Source organism: Tenrec ecaudatus, chromosome 14, assembly GCF_050624435.1.
Source record: "Tenrec ecaudatus isolate mTenEca1 chromosome 14, mTenEca1.hap1, whole genome shotgun sequence".
Taxonomy (NCBI): domain Eukaryota; kingdom Metazoa; phylum Chordata; class Mammalia; order Afrosoricida; family Tenrecidae; genus Tenrec; species Tenrec ecaudatus.
The window spans coordinates 59,465,519-59,485,493 of NC_134543.1; the positions used below are offsets into that span (position 1 = coordinate 59,465,519).

Genomic DNA, 19,975 nt, shown 5'->3' on the forward strand with positions numbered 1-19,975 from the left:
AGTAAGACTGGTATTATCAATCTTAACTTTTTAAATCTTATATATTTATATAGTGATGGTAGAACTGTGAGTCAGGAGTTGGAATACTACACACAAAATATGCAGTTCAAACATACTAGCCATTCCATGAGAGAAAGATGAGGCTGTCTGCTTCCATAAAGAATTATAGTCCCCGAAGCAAAACACTAAGGGTGTGTAACAGAGCAGCAAGAGAAGCAAAGCAATGAAGTCCCCGGGAATACCAAAACTAGACTTTGGGGACAGGGTGTGCACCCCATCAGAAGTGACCAGAAAACACTCCTAAAAATCAACAAAGAGACCTGGAACGACTGAAAGGCTTTTCTTTAATTGTCATTGTTTTTTTGCTGTTGGTTTTGTTCCATTTTGTTGTTTCATTTTGCTCTGTCTTGTTTTTTGTGCCCCTTACTATCTTTGCATGTCTATCACAATAAGATTGGCTAGATAAACAATTTGGAGAAGAAAACAGTGGACTGACTATTCCGGGGGAACATGGGTGATGGGGAGGCAGGAGAAGGGAAGTGGGTGTTAACAGACCCAGGGCCAAGGGAAAAACAAGTGATATAAATCGATGGCCAACAGGGCATAGGATGCCTGGTAGGGCTTGATCAAAGGCAATGTAACAGAGAAATTACTGAAACCCAAATGAAGACCAAACATGATAGTGGGACAAGAGGAAAGGAAAAGGAAAAAGAGGAAAAAAATAGGAGACAAGGGTCATTTATAGAGGTCTAAATACAAGCATGTACATATGTAAACATATTTATATATAATGATGCTCACCTTCCTGACATGAATGCTGAAGACAAATGAGTGCATAAGCAAACGTGGTGATGAAAACTGATGATGCCTGGCTATCAAAAGATATAGCATCTGGGGTCTTAAAGGTTTGAATATAAACAAGCAGCCATATAGCTAAGAAGCAACAAAGTCCACATGGATGAAGCACACCAGCCTGGGTGATCATGAGGTGTCGATGGGATCAGGTATCAGGCATCAAAACCCCAGGAAAAAAATCTTATCAATGGAAATGAGGGGGAGTGCAGAGTGGATACCCAAAGGCCATTTGTAGACAATTGGATATCCCTTTACAGTAGGGACACAATGAAGAGACAAGCCAGTTAGGGTGCAGTATAGTACTGATGAAATGTGCAAGTTTTCTCTAGTTCTTTAATACTTCCTCCCCTCCACTATCATTACCTGAATTCTACCTTACACATTTGACTAGATCAGAGGATGCACACTGGTAAAGAGCTCAAACACAAGGAATCCAGGACAGATAGACCCCTCAAGACCAATAATGAGAGTAGTGAGACCAGGAGAGTATGGGAAGGTGGTGGAAGGAGGGGGAGAAAGAAGAAACCAATCACAATGATCTACATATAACCCCCTCCCAGGGGGATGGGCAACAGAAAAGTGGGGAAAGGGAAACAATGATCAGTGAAAGACATGAAAAAATAATAATAATTTAAGGGTTCATGATAATTTATATTTTACCATTATCCTTCTTCAAAGAATTGAAAAAACTGATTACTAACTTCATATGGAGCAGGAAGTCCAGAATTAACAGAGAACTCCTCAAGAAGAAGGACAAAGTTAGAGGGCTTGGTTTACTTGACTTTAGCACCTATTATACAGTCACAGTGGTCAAAAGAGTGTGGTACTTGTATAACAACAGCTACTCAGACCAATAGAAAAGAGCTGAAGACCTAGAAATAAAAACATCAGCAGACAGACTATTGATTGTTGATCAGAGGCCAAAAAATATCCAGTGGGAAGTGGGTACCCTCTTCAATAAGTGGTGCTGGAAAAAAATGGATATCTACCTGCAGAAAAATGAAGCAAGAGTCCTTATTTCACTGCATGCACAAGAATAAACTCAGAGTATATCACAGACCTTGAGGTAGAACCCCAAATTCTTAAGGCCATTAATGTGGGAAGTGGGACACACCTGAGAACTGTGGTTCAGGAAATACATAGGCTATCAGAAATAGGGAAGGTCACAAATACAGAGGAGTCACAAATTGACAAATGGGATATACTGAAGATAAAACACCTGTGTACATAGAAAAAATTCACTAAGAGAGCCCGCAGATTAGGAAAATTTCTTTAGCAATGACCCATCAGAAAAAGGCCTTATTACTAAAATCTATAATATTCTGCTGACTTCCAAAAAGAAAAGAAACCTAATTGCCCACTGAGGAAGTGGGCAAAGGACCCAAACAAAAGTTTCACAGGGGCAGATCTGAATGACCAATATATATAAGAGAAAATGTTCCCGATCTTTAGCCATAAGAGAAATTCAAATAAAACAGCAATGAGGTACCACCTGACACCCTCAAAGATAGCCCAATTCAAAAAACCAGAAAGCAGCAAGTGTTGGAGACAGGAACTCTCATCCACTGCTGGTGGAACTGTAGGCATGTACACTCACTATGGAAATCGATTTGGCGATTTCTCAAACAGATGGAAATCGAGTTACCACACGACCCAGCAATCCCCCTACTGGGCATATACCCAGAAGAGGCAAGAAACAAACCAAGGCCAGACATCTGTGCTCCAATGCTCATTATGGCACAGTTCACAATTGCAGGAGTTGGAAACAACCCAAATTTCGATCAACAGACGAATGGATAAAAAACTTGTGGTACATACTTACCTGGCAGGGGAGACACCATGATCAGGAAGGTGGTTTTCCATGGGCGAGGCTCATCCATTGCACTCCAGGTGTGCTGACTCCTGCGATTTCCCCAAATGCGGGAAACTCGACTGCATAATGTGTGGTAGTGTGGGCTGCGTTCGCCCTCTCCCCTGAAAAAAAAACCACAAAACAAAACTTGTGGTACTTACATACAATGGAATACTATGCATACCTAAAAAGCAGAGATGAATGCATAAAGCACATTGCCGCAATGGAAGAACTGGAGGAAATTATGCTAAGTGAAGTAAACCAAGCACAAAAGGACAAGTACACCATGAGTCCACTGAGACAAGCTTTAAAAATGGGGCATAGGGGAAAAGCTACTACATACATACATACATACATACATACATTCCTAGGCTGAAGTCCAGGTAATATGGCCGGGGCCCAACCCAATCCAGAGATACATGTGGCAGCCAAATAAGGAGGAGGGAAAAAAAGACATGGGTAGCGGGGAGCAGCGCACTATCCCACCTAAGGAGCGGGTACTGTTTATATCTCCATAGGAGAGGGAGAGAGAGACCATGCTTCAACCCAGTATGCCAAGATGTGAGTACAACATACCAGCATGTAGCAGGGAATCAATAGATAGGTCTGTGGGGCCATCCCCAATCCCAACTATTTGGCCTCCCTCCCCACCCCGAGAAGAATGCACTTCAGAGGACAGCACTGAAGCTACAGCTTTGGGAGAGAGGCACTCCAATCAGAGTACACAGGAGCAAACGAAGAGGAAAGGGGAGTGAGTGGAACACATGATGGCAAAATATGTACAAATTTGCCTGGCGCAATGGATGGATGCATGGATTGTGATAAGAGTTGTAAGAGCCCCCAAATACACAAATACATTGATTTATAGGGTTGATATGAGTCAGACAAGGTTCTGCTGCTATTCATAAGGTTTCCGTTGGACATTTTTCAAAAGACACATAAGCCGTCAAATCATATTTCTTAGTCTGTCTCAGTTTAGAAGTTTTAAGGAATCTTGATCACCTTGGGTGTCGGAGATTTAAAACACTTAAAGTGGTGGCACAGCTTCTAGACACATAGCAACATGCATGCCACCACAATTTTAAAAACCAAAACAGACAGATGAATGTAAGTATCAAAAGGAGATGGAAACAACTCAGAGATTCACTGTAGCAGAAAGAACGGATCAATGTTCAACCTATTTAGAAGAAAACACATGATCAAAAACTCATGGCACTGAAGGAAGAAGTTTAAGATGTACCAAATACATTGATAAAAAAAAACAACAAACAAATAAAAATCAAGGGCCCAGGGTGTGATGAAATAACGATTGAGATGATTCAATACATAAGTGATACTGGAAACACTCATTGGTCTATGCCAAGAAATGGAGAGGACACGTCCTTGGCCTGCTGACACAAAGAAATCTGTGTTCCCGCCCATTCCAAATAGAAGTTATCCAATAGAATGTGCCAAGTATATCATTGATATAACATGAACATAGAAGTTTACTGAAGATAATTAAAATGGTTGCCATCATATATTGGTAAAGAACATCCAGAAATTCAAAGAAGATCCATAAGAATATGTGAAATGTGGTAGGTCATTATTGATGTCAAATGGATCTATGTTAAAGGCAGAGGATAACAGAAATATGTTTCATTGTATTTTATTAATTATACAGAGGCATGTTAATATGTGAATTAAATTATATGCAACTCCCTTACTCAGTTCAGAGCCCTGATGCATTTGAAAAGCATGAATAACAGTAGATGCTGGGAAATGCTTAACTAATTGACCTGGAGCTCTTTGGATTTGAGTGAAGGCCTGCCATGTTGCCTGCTGAACACTGGGGTCAACAAAGGTCTACCACCTGGCTTGCCAACCTTGGGTTAATTTGCATCTTCAGTCACAACCCTGATCAGTTGCCCTTGGATCCATCTGCCCCTGCAGTCTGTGGTTTTCCTGTGGAGCTTGGGTTCATTAGTTCCAGAAGCTACATGACTCAGAAGCCTCAGGACTAATATCTGTCCCATGAATTTAGAATCGGCATGAAATCAAAACTGGACATATCATCTTCCTCAACTGGGGGAACCATTTTCTTGATATCACATTCTCTCTTTCTTATATATATCACTGGTTTTAATGGAGTTTGTTTCTTAAGAGAACTCAGTCTAATACAAGGTCTAAAGATGTATATGATAAATTACTACTCATTAAAAGGATAAAACTTCTCCGTACATCTTAAGCTATCACGGTCTTTACTACAATTCATATCTCGAACCATGTTATTATTTTACATGTAAACTGAAGAAAGAAATATAATAATTCATTTGAGAGTTTAGAAGATTATACACAAGCAAAGGATGCAGTGTTCTATGTTGTTATGGACTAAGTTGTATCCCTTGGAAAAGGTATTATAGGCTAAATTGCATTCCTAAAAAGATAAACTGAATCCTAACCCTTGAACCCATAAATGTGAACGATTTGGGGGAATTGGGTTTTTATTTACTGCTGTAGCTCAGATCTTAATCATAATCCCTTTTTAGTGGTATGTTTTAAAGGACATAGAAACAAACACACATGGTGAAGACAGACATATGAAGACAGAGGGACAGATAAATCTATCCCCCCGCAACAAAGGAATGCTACGTATGGCCAGCAGTGAACAGAGTCTAAGACACAGGCATGGAAAAGTTCCTCTCTTGAAGCCTCCAGAAGGACCTGACCAGGTCACGACTCTGATACGAACTTCTTGCCTCCAGAACTCTGAAAACACAATGATCTTTTCTTTCAGGTTACTTATTTTGTGGTCTTTCTCCTGGCAGTTGTGATAAGCACAGGGGCATAACACACCCATTCTTACAGGTGTCCCCTTCACCTGCATGGGTTTGGCCATATTGTTAATGTTGACCCCATTGTGGCAGTGTGTCAATCCACCAGACCAAAAGAGCTCCACAATCCCCTGCCCTTCTACTTCCCATGTATTAGATACTTTTCCAGAGATTGGTCTCTCCTGATAACATAGCGTGCATCGCAGATGGAGTCTCACCCTTATTGCTTCTAAGGAGCATTGTGGTTGTACTTCTTCCAAGACAGATTTGTTTGTTCTTCTGGAAGTCTGTGGTACTTTCAATATTCCTCACCTGCACTGTAATTCAAGTGCATTGATTCTTCCTTGGTTCTCCTTATTCAATGTCCAGCTTTGACATGCATATGAAATGATTGAAAAGCCCATGGGTTGAGTCAGGCACGCCACACATACTCCACAAAATTCACACCCTTGCGCTTCAACGCTTTTAAAAAGCCTTGTACAGATTTTCCCAGTACTTTGTTCTATAGACCCCTCAAAGAAGGATATGAAATGAAACCATAGGTTAACATTTTCAAATTTTTAATAGGTTTTTGTAATTGTGTAACAACACTTTTTGGCTCACTAGCACATACATTCATCCCTTATTTGGTGCTCTTTCAAAGCTCTGGGGAAGAACAAAGTATTGAATGATTTGCCTTGGGGCTAAGCCTCATTGATCCTAACACACTGAAATGGAACATGCGTCTAACCACACCAAGCAGTGTTTTGAAAGGGTGGCTATCTGAGCGTTGATCTTGTCTCGGAAAGCTGAGCCCTATCAGTGTTTTCTAGTTTTACCAAATCCCTAAACCCCAGAGAAGACAGGAGACAAAGTTCTCATTTCTAGGGACCTAAATCAGATGATAAACAAAGTTGTCAGCATGCAATTTTAGATTTTGATCTCCTATGTTGACAGCAGGAAAACGAGATTTAACAGTTTAAAATTTCTACGGAAGAAATGGGAATTTAGCTATGGAAATCCTCATGGATTTTATAGGTGTTTGTGATTGATCTCTGATGTCAAATGGGAGAAGAAAACGTTCAGTAGTCTCTCAAGTTCCCTTGTACTCCCCATCAAGTTGGTCCTTGACTAATGCAGACACCATGCGCATAGAATGAAAATCTGCTTTGTCCTGTGATTCTAGCTACTCATTAGAAAAGACTTTGAGAGCTGTGAATATATACCAGTGCTCAGATACTGCATTTCAAAGTCTAATTTAATTTACATGGAGTGGGGCAAAGGCATGCAATTATTTATTCTGCAAAGTTTAATAAGTATTGTAAGCAGTCAAGAGTTGAGAAGCAGTGGGGCAAAGAGATACAATGATTTATTTTTGCAAAGCTTAGTAAGTAATTGTATGCAGTGGGAGTTGAGAATCATTGTTCCAGACCAGTGAACGGGGATTACCTCAGGAGTTTTTGAAGAAACAGAATCGGAATCAGTCGATTTGGGGAGGGGCCTCATCTTCTGCTTTTATAATAAGTTCCCATTCTGCCCAGAGTAGGAGGAGCTCAAAGTTCCGGACAAAAGTCAGAGCTACTTCAATGGACCCTTGGCCAATGGCCCTCTTGTGTATCGTTGGGAGCTGTGCTTCTAAACCCTCAGAACTCTAGGAACAGTTGAATAGAATGTGTATTTTTTTGATGGTAGGAATTAGTATCTATATTTATTGGTTTTATCTCAAAAGTTAACATACAGAATTTTTCAGAAAAAGGATATTATTACAGTAGCAAGAATTTTGGTTCCCTATGCCCCATTGTTTTCCTTCAAGGCAACACCAGGAGAGCCATATAATTTGCCCTGGCAGGAGCAGAGAACTATTTAATTTGACTCTTTAGCCAACAGTCTCTAACTCCCACGAAACTACCTTTCCCATCATGGGTCTGTAAGAAATGGGGGAAGATACTGATCAGATTAACCCATGAGTAACTGCGAACAGGCGTCCCTGGAATATCATTGGGCTGTGGATAAAATGAGCTCTTTGAGAACCAGGAGGAAGGCTCTCTTTACCAACAATAGCCAGGAGTAGAGTTCATCTCCTTGACCAAAGATCGCTGTACATGAACCTTCTGGATCCAGATGAAAGCTATACTGTTGAAGAGCAACAGCAGAACCAGGAGGCAGAGTATGGAACCTGGCGATGAGCTTCACAACCCAAAGAGCACGTTAAGATGAGTGATTTGTGCAGGAGGCTGGCTGGTGCAGTAGGGTATTTCTAGGCAGCTAATAGGGGAAGCTGGACTTGCTAACCTCAAGAAGAGGAGGTGAGTTCTCTCAGTTTAAGGCTTATGGAGTGAGGTCTCTCTCCACCCAGAACCCTGGACTCCCTGGCTTCTTAGATATGAGAATGAAGAATTTGCCCACATAGTCTCTCTTCCTGTTCCTCCATTTCCCACAGGGGCAGCTTCTGAAGCCCTCCAACTTTGCAAAGCGGAAAGAGAGTCAAATTCAACATCAGACCAAGGCCAGTCCTATAGCCCTGCAGTACTAAAATCCAAGACTAGTACACCGTCCAATCTTCTTTACCAATTGTGAAGAGTCGGGTAGGATGGAGGTGTGCGATAACTGCTCATGGATGTCACAGGACACAGTGGAACGCATCAGGACATGGAAGAACCTTAAATTTGTGTTTGTTTGGGTCAATTCTTCCTCCTACCACCACCCCCCAGCACGGGTGTTAGTTTACTCCTAAAATGAACTCAGGGACCCCTCGGTTTATGGTACAGGCCACTTTGTTAAGCATGTGATCACCTGTAATGAGGGGGGCTTTCATGCCCCAAGACTCTATAAGTTGATGGAAGAACACATTTTCTTTCTCTCTCTCCCGGATCTGGTTCCAGATACCATGAAGGTGAGCACCCCCAAACTTGTCTGACTCAATTTTTTTTTCCTTCAGTTACACAATCATTCCTTAGTACCTCTCTGGATGTGGACTGGATCCCATATGCACCCAACCTATTTTTACACACCTTTCAACAGTTCAAGTCCTCCAGCTGCCTGGTGGGAGAAAGACAAGTCCCAGTACTTGAAAAGATGTAGTTTCAGAAACCCTTAAGAACAAGCCTGCTCGTGTTCTATGAGTCAGATATCATCTCATTAGCAGTGGTGTACACTACCTTGGTTCAACGGGATATATATTTTTCATTTTCTTCCGATCTTTAAGTCAGGACATGAACATTTTTTATAAATGCAGACTCACAATGAAAACTTGAGATATTTTATTAGAAACTTTAATAATCCTTTAACATAACCAAATCAAGTTCTGTTTAATATTTTCCTAGTTCTAAAATGATGTTTGGATAAAACTAATTTATGATCATAGTAATGAAAAGATAATGAAATACCCATTTTTAATAAATATAACCCACTGCCATTGAGTCAATTCTTATTCACAGCATCCCTATATAAGGTTTCTTGAGACTGTAAATATTTATGACAGCAGAGTCTCACCTTTTTTCTGGAGTGTTTGAACCACCAACCTATTGGTTAACAGACCAAAATATAACCCAGAGTGCCACTGGGGCTCAATCATATTGTAACACAAATTCCCAATTTCAAATACATCTGCTAGTTTAAATTTTATTACTATTTGTAGTTCATCGTGCACTTCTGTACAGAGTCAAATAACAAAGAAAAAGCGTTTCGTGACTTTAGACAACTTAGATTGTTTTCTTTTTCCCTCCACAATTGCAAATGAATCTGTTTTTGATGAATAAACACAAAATGATGAAGCCAATACATTTTGTTTAATAACTGTTTTTTCCTTCTTCTAATTTCCTTTCTAGCAACTTAATAATATTTTTCTACTTCTGGGCCATATCAAGAACATTTGGTGAATAGGCATCATACGTGCTAGAAAGTTATTATCGCGGCCATCTAGCTCAGAAGCAACAAAGCCCACAGAGAAGAAGCACACGGCCTAAGCGAATACAAGGTGTTGAATGGACCATGTAGCAGATACAAAGGAACAAAAACAATCATTGTGTGATCACCTTCCTCACATAATGGCTGAAGACGAAAGTGTGCATAAGCAAGTGTGGTGAAGAAGGCGGATGGTGCCCGGCTACTGAGAGATATAGCGTCTGGGGACTTAAAGGCTTGAAAGCAAACAAGCGGCCATCTAGCCCAGAAGCAACCGAGCCCACACAGAAGCAGCACACCAACATAGGTGACCATGAAGGACAGAGGAGACCAGGTCTCCAACAACAAAGGTGGGGTGGTGGTGAGAATCACATCACCGTGAAAGAGGGGGAGTGCATGATGGGGACCCAATGCCTACATGTAGACAGCTGGACACCCCTTCCAGAGGGGTAGTGAGGAGGAAATGGGCCACTCAGGGTTCAGTGTAGCAACAATGAAACTCAAAACCTTCCTCTAGTTCCTGAACGCTTCCTCCCCTCCCAATCATCATGACCCCAATTCTACCTTGCCTTGCGGACCTGGTTATACCAGAGGATGTACAGCGTTGCAGTGGGGATCTGGAGGCACAGGGAATCTAGGACAGAGGAACCCCTCAACACCAGCGGTGGGAGTGGCGACACCAGGAGGGAAGGGCGTGTAGAAAGGGAGAACCGATCTCGGAGATCTATGTGTAACCTCTTCTCTGGGAGATGGGCAAGGGGGAGGCGGGTGAGGGGAGACCCCGGGGAGTGTAAGATAAGATATAATAATTATTTATAAACTATCAAGGGACCAGGGGTAGGATTGGGGAGGGAGGGGGATGGGGAGAAAAAAGGGAAACCGAGCTGATTCCAGGAACCCAAGTGGAAGGTGAATTATGAGAGTGACGAGTGCAACGAATGTATAAGGGTGCTTTGCTCAATTGATGTATGTACAGATTGTGATAAGAGCCTTATGAGCCCCAATAAAAAGATTTAAAATAAAAAAAGAAAGTTATTATCACAAGTATTTTCTGAAAAATAAAATGTTTTCACATTCTTGTGGCATAAATATTTGTGATAATGTCTTCCCAATTGAATGACTAACTGGATAACATACCATATATCTTTTGGGCCGTATAAATACTGATTCCTGAATTTGAAGAAACTGTTCTCAAATACCATCTAATGACTCAGCTCAGATTGTATTTATTCCATCAATTTCAGCATCATTATTAGCATTTAGAGTATGGCTAATCTGTGTGATCTTGTCATTTATCTTCTCCTTCATCCAATAAAGGAGCTCTGGTGGCATAGGAGTTACAAGTTGGACTGCTAACTGCAAGGTCAGCAGTTTGAAGCTGCCAGCCGCTCTGCAGGAGAAAAAGGAGGTTTCTATTCTGTAAATAGTATTGTCTCAGAAACTCACAGAGGTAATTGTACTCTGTCCCATAGACTGGCTCTGAGTTGGCATTGACTCAATGGACATGAGTTTCTTTTTTCCATCTAGTAATTGTGAAAGTCCTTCTTCTGCCAACTTTCTTCTCTTTTCTATTATAAGCAGAAATTACTCAACTATGTTCAAAAAAAGCCAAGACTAAAAAGATGGCATCACTAATCTCTTTTACTTTTTGAAAATTGATACAATATTTTGGATGAGCCAAACCAAAATATTGAAGGTTAATTCAATGGTGCTCCTTAAAAAAGTCGGCACCGTGTTTGTAGAAAGTATATTATTCTACTTTCTCATTGTGTCGGATTTTTTTGTTTTACCTGGGAGTAACAGATAAGCAGTGATGAGTAGCAAGAGATTTTAACTAAAGGTAAAATTCGGTCACTTCCCCATTATGAAACTAGATCTATAAAATAATCCTGCGTACTAATAGTTTACTTTCAAACTAATTAAATTAATTCATTTTCCCTTGAAAGTGTCTCTAAGAAACAATAAAATTATTTCTTCGACCAAAATATTAAAGGAAAAACTCTAATTTGTGTTATCAGGACATTTTTGGCTTGGGTGTATCCTGGGTCTTGAAAGTTTGAAGAGGTCCCCAACTGATTCTAATATGCAAGCAATGTTTAATTGGAAAACACTAAGATCATAGTATTTTTAAGCACATTTTTATCAAGATCAAAATTTAAATTCCTCATTATATTTTAATATGTCTCTTCACGTTTTATTTTAGTTTACGTTCAAAGATTACTTTTTAAAGATTCAGTATTAGAGTGTCCATCTTAGGTAAACTTCCATTAATGTGGGTTTATATCTTTCTAAGGGTTTATTCTAAAGGTTTGTATATGGTCTCAAAATGTTTGGGAAAAATAATTAAATTTAAAATTTTATCCCTACCAGGAAATATATGGAAAATATACACATATTTATACTTTTACTCTAATCCTACTGAAACCATCACCAGGGAATCATGTGTGGGGCTGGTAAATCCTATGCCTATTAGTTTGCTCTTTCATGTCCCCTTAGTTAATAATGATATTTCAATGCACAAGGACTATTTAGAAAGCAAAAAAAAAAAAAAAGGCAGCTGGGTGCCTAGAAAGAATTTGTTATTTTCTCCTCTGAAGTTCAGCAAAGGGATATTTATGACATGCTGAAATTTCTATCATTGCATTTTCATCAAACAAAAACATCACTCTGATTGAAAGATGAGTGCTAGAGATGAAACGAGAATGGAGCCAGGCATGCCCTCATGTCAGAGGTTTAGCTACCTTGTCTTCGTCTTCATTAGACTGATTAAGTGCAACCATTGGAACTGCTCGGCTCTGTAATGAAAAGGCAGCATCAATTTTAATTGTCACCAGCATCCGTCCTCAGAAGTGCACAAGAGGCCAAGTCAAGAGTAGTAGGACATGCAGTGAAACTATCTCCTGATTTTACAGAGATCCTTAATCAAATGAGAGCCCCCCCCCCAAAAAAAATTATTACAAACCAGAAGGACTGAGGCATGGGAGCAGTGAGTTACACTCCTGTAGACATTTCATATTAGACAATATAACCAAATGATTCTACATTAATCTGCATAGTGAATTATATTTTATTAAGAAATAGAAGTGACAGAGCAACTTTCATATTAGTTTATCTCTACCACTTCTCTTATTTTGATCTGGAATTTCAAGTCAACAATATATAGACAGCAGCAGAAAAACTGATCATTTGCATTTGGTCCATGCAAGTAGTGTCTTAAATTTAGAAACAATAATACTCAGTGACTAATAAAAGCAGTGATTATCAATGATTGGGTTTATGGAATATAAGAGAATGTGTACAGTGAACTGAATCCATGAATATTATATGATGGTAGATAATAAATAGATAAAAAAATCATCATGAAGAGCGATTGGCCTAAAATTGTATTTCTTGATTCTAATAGGCCTCAAATTGTATTTCTTGATTCTAACAAGGAGGAAGTGTTGTTTTGCTGTAGTCTATCGAGGTGGAATGTAAAGGCCACCACCATCCTGTTGGTTGGGTGCACCCTTGGGAGAAAAGAGGGTCTGTAACACCATAGGATCCTAAACATCTTTAACAAAATACCCAAGGTTAGAAGTTGTGCTTCTATCATCTCCCAATGTCGTCTGAAAAAGAACGCTAACTACATCCATCAGTATGACAAAGAAAAACAGCTTGTAAGCTTCAGTGGTAAGTCGCCAGCTCAAAAACCAGAGAAGATCAGAAACAAAGAGTGATCAGTGTTTCAGATAAGTATGATTAAGTGCCCAAAATATTTGTTTATAAAACCATATAGCCTAGCATTTTTAAGAAATTAAAGTTTCATTTAACAAGTTGGTATATTCTTTTATTCTTGGTTCTTATTTTCACTCTTATTTTTATTGCTTCAGTATGATTTATCTCTTTTTCCATGTAATTAAATGTTAGGGTTTGTTTATGGTTTTATTGTATTAATGCACTCCCTAGGGGATCAGTTATTACTCATTAATCTGATTTTAAATAATATACAATTTAGGCTTATTTTCTCATAATGTGCGTATACCTTTTTAAAATATATGTAAGAATTGTTATGTTTTAAAAATTTGAGTGGTTAGTTTAATTCTGATGATCTTATTCTAAATGAATCATTTTAAGATCAGGAAGTTTCTGAGAATAAATTTGGACAGCATTATATCACTTCTGAAATGTATTGTCATTATTTGTATTACTTTTACATAATTTAACAAATGTCACTTTATACACATATATGAGAGGCCCTTAAATTTTTTGTTTAAAAATTGAATTAAATAAAAATATAAAATATTTCTCTGTAAAGGCTCTATGAAGGTTAAGTCCATCCTTAAAGAACTAGGAATATAAATGATTTAACTACGTCACTGCAGTATATTTATATCATTAACTAATAAAAAATCAGTACCCTTTAAAAATCATTATGTTTGTTCCTAGGTCTATACCATATAATAGGGTCCTTAATTTTGTCCCTACTTTCTCATTTATAATATCTATAGCCTGGGTTTTATGTTTAGTCTTTGCTCTGTCTTGTGTTTGTTTTTGTACAAGGGTGAGGTATGGGTCCTCTTTCAATCTTCTGTAGATGGAGATCCAATTTTGCCAGCACCAGTTGTTGAAGAAACTATATCTTTCTTATTTAATGTTTATTTGATCGTTTTAGTTTTCTGCAGGTGGGTACATTTATGTCTGGGACCTCTATTCTATTCCATTGCTTTATGGGTCTATCGTGGTACCAGGACTAGGATGTTTTGCCTATTGCAGCTGTGAAATCCGTTGGATAGTGAGAAGCCTCTTACTTTGTTTGTTTTTTTCCTTAAGAAGTTCTTTGCTTCTCCTGTGTCTCATCCATTTTAATATAAGTATTTTTTAAGATTATGCAAAAAATAATTCAGAAGTATACAGAAGGACTGCAAGGTGAAGAGTGCAATCATTAATTTCCCATAAAAATGTCACAAATTTGCCCTTGTTTGATTAGAAGACTGAATGGAAGCATTATCTTGCTAATCAAATCTGGTGATGCCTTTCCGCATATTTTTCTCTTAAAACATTGACTAACTTTATCAAAATATTTACATATTAACCAGAAGTCATCATTCACTGGTCCTCTAGAAAATCAACAAGCAAATTCCTCGAACATTCTAAAAAAAAAAATACTGTTGTCATGACCTCTGCTCTTGATTGGAGATTTTGCTTTGATTGTACCACTTGCCCCTCTTGGTAGTGATGGCTGTGATTGGGCTTTGTTTTCTAGGTTGTACTGATATTTAGCTCCTATCAAAATTCTTCCAAGAAATGCTTCAGGATCTTGATCCCACATGTCTGAACTTTTCATTGAATGCTCTTCTCTTGTCTACCGTTGACCTGAGTGCAACAGCTTGGGCACTCAGGAAGCCAACAATTTGTTCAACATTGGCCATTATTTCTTCTTTGAATCATAAGTCCTCTTCAATTGGGGCTTAAACAAGATTGTTTCCTGGAAATTTGGTGTTGCTGGCCGGAAAGTGTGGAATATTTGCAACACTGTCTCATCCTTTCTTAAAACAAATTCTTCTTTGATAACTTGCTGATTTCATTGATATATTGTCTCTATAAACTTCTGTAAAGTACACATGATTTTACCATCTTCCACTCAAGTTTCACCATAAATTTGATGTTTCTTTTTGCTGTAGGTTTAGCAGAATTCATGTTGCTCTGACAGCAGGTCTTTTCAAATTGCTACCTTATTTTGAAGGTAAACAAGCGGCCATCTAGCTCAGAAGCAACAAAGCCCACATGAAAGAAGCACCCCAGCCTGTGCGATCACCAGGTGTCGAAGGGCTCAGGTATGAGGCATCAAAGAACAAAAAAATCAAATCATTGTGAATGAGGGGGATTGAAGAGTGGGGTCCCAAAGCCCATCTGTAGTCAACTGGATATCCCCTTACAGAAGGGTCACCTGGAGGAGATGAGTCAGTCAGGGTGCAGGGTAGCAATGAAGAAACATACAACTTTCCTGTAGTTCCTAAATGCTTCCTCCCCCGACTATCATGATCCCAATTCTACCTTACAAACCTGGCTAGACCAGAGGATGTACACTGGTACAGATAGGAACTGGAAACACAGGGAACCCAGGACAGATGAACCCTTCAGAACCAGTGGTGAGAGTGGTGATACCAGAAGGATGGAGGAAAGGTGGGGTAGAAAGGGGGAACCAATTATAAGGATCTACATAGAGCCCCCTCCCTGAGGGATGGGCAACAGAAAAATGGGTGAAGGGAGACATCAGACAGTGTAAGATATGATAAAATAAGATTTATAAATTATCAAGGGTTCATGAGGGAGGGGGCAGGGAAGAGGAAAATGAGCTGATGTCAGGGGCTTAAGAGGAGAGCAAATGTTTTGAGAAGGATGAGGGCAACAAACACACAAATGTGCTTTACACAATTGATGTATGTGTGGATTATGATGAGTTGTATGAGCCCCAGATAAAATGATTAAAAAATTGATACCTTAATTTTCATAGTGTTTTAGGCTAGATCTTGTTCATAACACATATTTTACATGATTTCTGAAGACTACTGACACATATGAAGAATACATATAGATATATTGAGATGTGTAGGCAGAATTGATCTATAAATCATCAACATTTCCCACAATGCTAAAGACGGAGATGAGCTGTTCAGTGAGGTACAGTGTCCTCATAGAGGGTTGCATGCACCAGAAATCAGTATGTCAAGGTCTTCCCTTGGCTCCTTTCATTTTCATGTCATTATAACATTAGTGTGTTTTTAATTTTAAGTTATCCTGTTCCACATATACCATGGTAGGCATTAAATATTATTTAATAACTCTGAATTCAATTGGGTCCTTCCAGATGTTTGGAAATCATTTAAAACACCAGAGCAAATGGAGGCAATAACCAGATGTTCTTGAACCATTACATCTCATTAATACCCAGAAAGGTTACATTTAAATATATTAAAGTCTATTATCATCTATTACACTCTCCATGACCATTCATTCAGAGATGTTTTACAGTGACTCAATTACAAACCTCATCTTCTTTGGTGGAACATTATTTTCTGGAGTTCTCAACCTGTGGGTCACGACCCTTTTGGGGAACAAACGACCCTCTCACAGGGGTTCCCCGATTCATAGCAGTAGCAAAATGTCTGTTATGAAGTAGCAACAAAAATTATTTTATGGTTGTGGATCACCACAACATGAGGAACTGTATTAAAGGGTCGCGGCATCAGGAAGGTTGAGAACCACTGTACAAGAGGATTCGCTCCTCTGAATTAGGATTGTTTTGTTTTCTTTTTTCCCTGTCTTGCTCTGTTCTGTGTCTGGGACTAGCATACAGCTAGCAAGAACCTAAAACTAATTCAGCATTTACTTATTCAGATAGAGAATGAGCAAGTAGAATACCAAACATGGCTAGGTAAATGGGATAAACATGGAATACTTTTAAAGTAGGGATAAGCCCCCTTGTTTTACAGTACACAGAGAGTGAACTATCAAGATATTTAAGATAGATAGAGCCAAAATGATATTTTGGTATAAAGTCAGAGTGATAATAAACTTGCTTTGAAAACATAAACATCTGGTTTTTCAGAAGCATCTAACACTTTGTTTCCAGTATTAACATCATGGAGAAATTAATTCATGATTTCTAATTAGGTTTAGTGTGAATTAGGAATTATACATGAATTTCTTGAGGATATTAATATAGCAAGCAAAGTATTAGGTGTTTTCAAGCAACCAGGTATTTATTTTTTAAATGAGAATTTATCTGTATCCTGCCTTTACACCTTTATGTAACTGAAATATTTTCATCAGCATCCCGGTAAAGATTAAAGTGCTTGACTGTTAATTGAACACTGGGCAGTTGAACGCATCAATCACTCTCTGGGACAGAGATGTGGCAGTTTGCTTCTGTAAAGATTTTCACTCTTGTAAACCCTAAAGGCATGTTCTAGCTGGCCTTATATGGGCTCTGTAAGCTGAAATTGACTTGAAGGTCGTGGGTTTTTGGTTTTGGAATAGCACGTCTATTAAATGTGTACATGTATGGCTCCCATACACTGTTTAAAGATAAGCTCTAAATACCAAGGGTTGACTTATATTCATTTAGAGATATCATCATATTACCTTGTTCATTTTAAAATTAGAATTAAATATGTTTGTTTACTTTGAAAATCCTTACATTCTTTATGTGGAACATTATAAAAATAGAATGGTTTTGCATGTTAAAAGAAGCTAATTACTGGTCCCTTGGAAGTCTTTTTGAAAATAGGTTTTAAAGCTTGCCAGATAAGTAGCAGTTTGCCCAAAAGGGGAATACAGAAATTATTCATAAAGCAACATTTTACATCTAGGATTATTTCCTAGAATTAAAAGCTATTTAGATAAATTAAAAGGTTTGGGGAAAATGAGCGATAAATTGTAAACACCATCCTAAGATCATTATCTGTTTTAAGTGAGGAACTGGTTTTGTAAAAGAAAGAGACTGAATCAAGTAATACTTCGCAGAATTCTAACTCGGTCTTATTGTGCTCTTCTGAGAAATTCTCTATGGAGGTCAAACCAACAACCGCCACTTTAGCGCTAGATCCGGAGCTTGGCAGGCAGTGAATGAAAGTCAATGGTGAGGCGCAAGATCGAAAAGGAAGGGGAGAATGTTTGTACAACTTAAAAATTCCATCACTATTATTGAGGAAGACATATAGAAACTGTCGAAGTGATGTATGGCTATATATTTCACTAGAATTTTCTTTAAAAAGAATGTGGTATCATTGACTTAGACATTGTAAAGCATGTCTTAAGACATAGGATGAGAATATGAAGAACAGAAAAGCAGAGAGAAAATATACCCAAAGGACAGACCCAGGAATGGACTGTAGTTCCTTCTGCAGCAAACAACTATACAACCAGCGCAAAGTACAAAAAGCTACTTCTTGGTGACCCGGCTGAGGGACGAGAAGCAGAAGACCCTAACAAGGAGGACATTCTTAGAATCGGATATTAGTATGATGTGGCTTTCCATTTTTTTGTGGGTCTTAGCTTGTAAATCAAAACGAGATAATTACCTTTCAATATTTTTAAAAGAGGCTTGAATCTACCTGGAATTAAATATGTTAAAATAGTCATACATTCCTCCTCTTAGATTGACAAAAACACAAAAGAAAACACTAGCTCCAAATCACTTACTAAATTCTCAGCCCCCGAGAAGAAGAGAAAGAAAAACAAATGATCATTTTCACCAAATCAACCAAGGTTTTCAAAAGTGAATTCCCAAGAGAGGTGTTTACACAAATAAAGAGATACAGACTTTCTGGCAAAGTCTGTCTTGGAAGCAGGACAGCCAGAATGCTCCTTAGAGGCAAGGATGGCGAGACCTTGTCTCACCTACTTTGGACACGTGGTCAGGAGAGACCAGTCTCTGGAGAAGGACGTTGTGCTTGGCAAAGTAGAGGGTCTGCAAAACCGAGGAAGGCCCTCGGGGAGATGGATGGACACGGTGGCTGCACAACGGGCGCACACATGCCAAGGGTGGTGCCGGCCTCGGCAGGGCTCCTCGTGATGTAGCCAGGGCCACTGAGTTAGGACTGATGGCACCTAACAACAACAATATTGAAAAAACAGCATGTTTCAGGTCTACTTTGGGACCTCCTCTCTCAGTAATTTATGCCAATATTCAAAGGTACAAAAATATGTATAGAAAAATAATTCAAATCCTCACATGTGGGAAAAGATGAACCAATGTAAGAAACCATCATTTCAATCAATCTATTAACTCTGTCTACTAAAATACTATAAAGCCACTACAAAGGATTCATTTGTTCTCCACTGGGAGGTGTAGAGAGCTTGAAGGAGTTCTACTACATTTAGAACAAGAAAAAGGCCAACTGGGGGTTCACGACTTTTCCAGAACATCAGAGAGGCGAGGTGGCAGGAAAGTCAGCCAATCCTGAAAGGAAAAAGGAGACAGAGGATGTTTTGACCTGGGAGCAGATGAAGCAGGAGAGCAATAAGAATTTCGAAGGAATCATGTACACATTGCTGAAGTGTGACTGATTTTTCACAAGGGTTTGAAGCATCTAGAATCCCACATGTGAAAGGAAAAAATAAAATTATCTCAAATGTGTTTTTTCTTCTTCAAGAATTCTATCAGTTCAGAGAAGACTTGAGAAGACTTTCAGAAAGCTTCCCACAGGGCGCAGGCCTAGGACGGGGGAGCAGAAGACCCTGTTAGAGAGACATATAACTCTGAAGCCTACCTTCTCCCTTTTCTAAAAACAGGTATAAATTGTAAGAAGAAAGGAACAAATCTGTCCATTTTGGCATTGGGAAACTCTCACAGGAACAAGGAAAATAAAATGAAAGATATTTGATACCTGACAAAGTGCAGGCAACCACCTGGGCCCCAAATTATAGTTCAGGAGTAGCCAGAACCACGGTGCAGATTACAGTCCCGCGACAAAGGGACACACAATAAGACATGGCGTGCACACGACTTCTATCACTGCAATAGCAAATAAGGGCAGGGCTTCCTGCGCCGGCTTCGGAGGCTCGGCTATGGGAGGGTTTGTGCAAA

General features: G+C 39.0%; 1 non-coding gene across 1 annotated transcript; it reads left to right on the forward strand.

Annotated features, from left to right (window-relative positions):
* Positions 1–2,669: 2,669 nt before the first annotated feature.
* LOC142426882 (U1 spliceosomal RNA) lies at positions 2,670–2,832 on the forward strand. The gene has a single exon (XR_012779768.1). It is a non-coding gene; the product is annotated as a U1 spliceosomal RNA (small nuclear RNA).
* Positions 2,833–19,975: the final 17,143 nt, after the last annotated feature.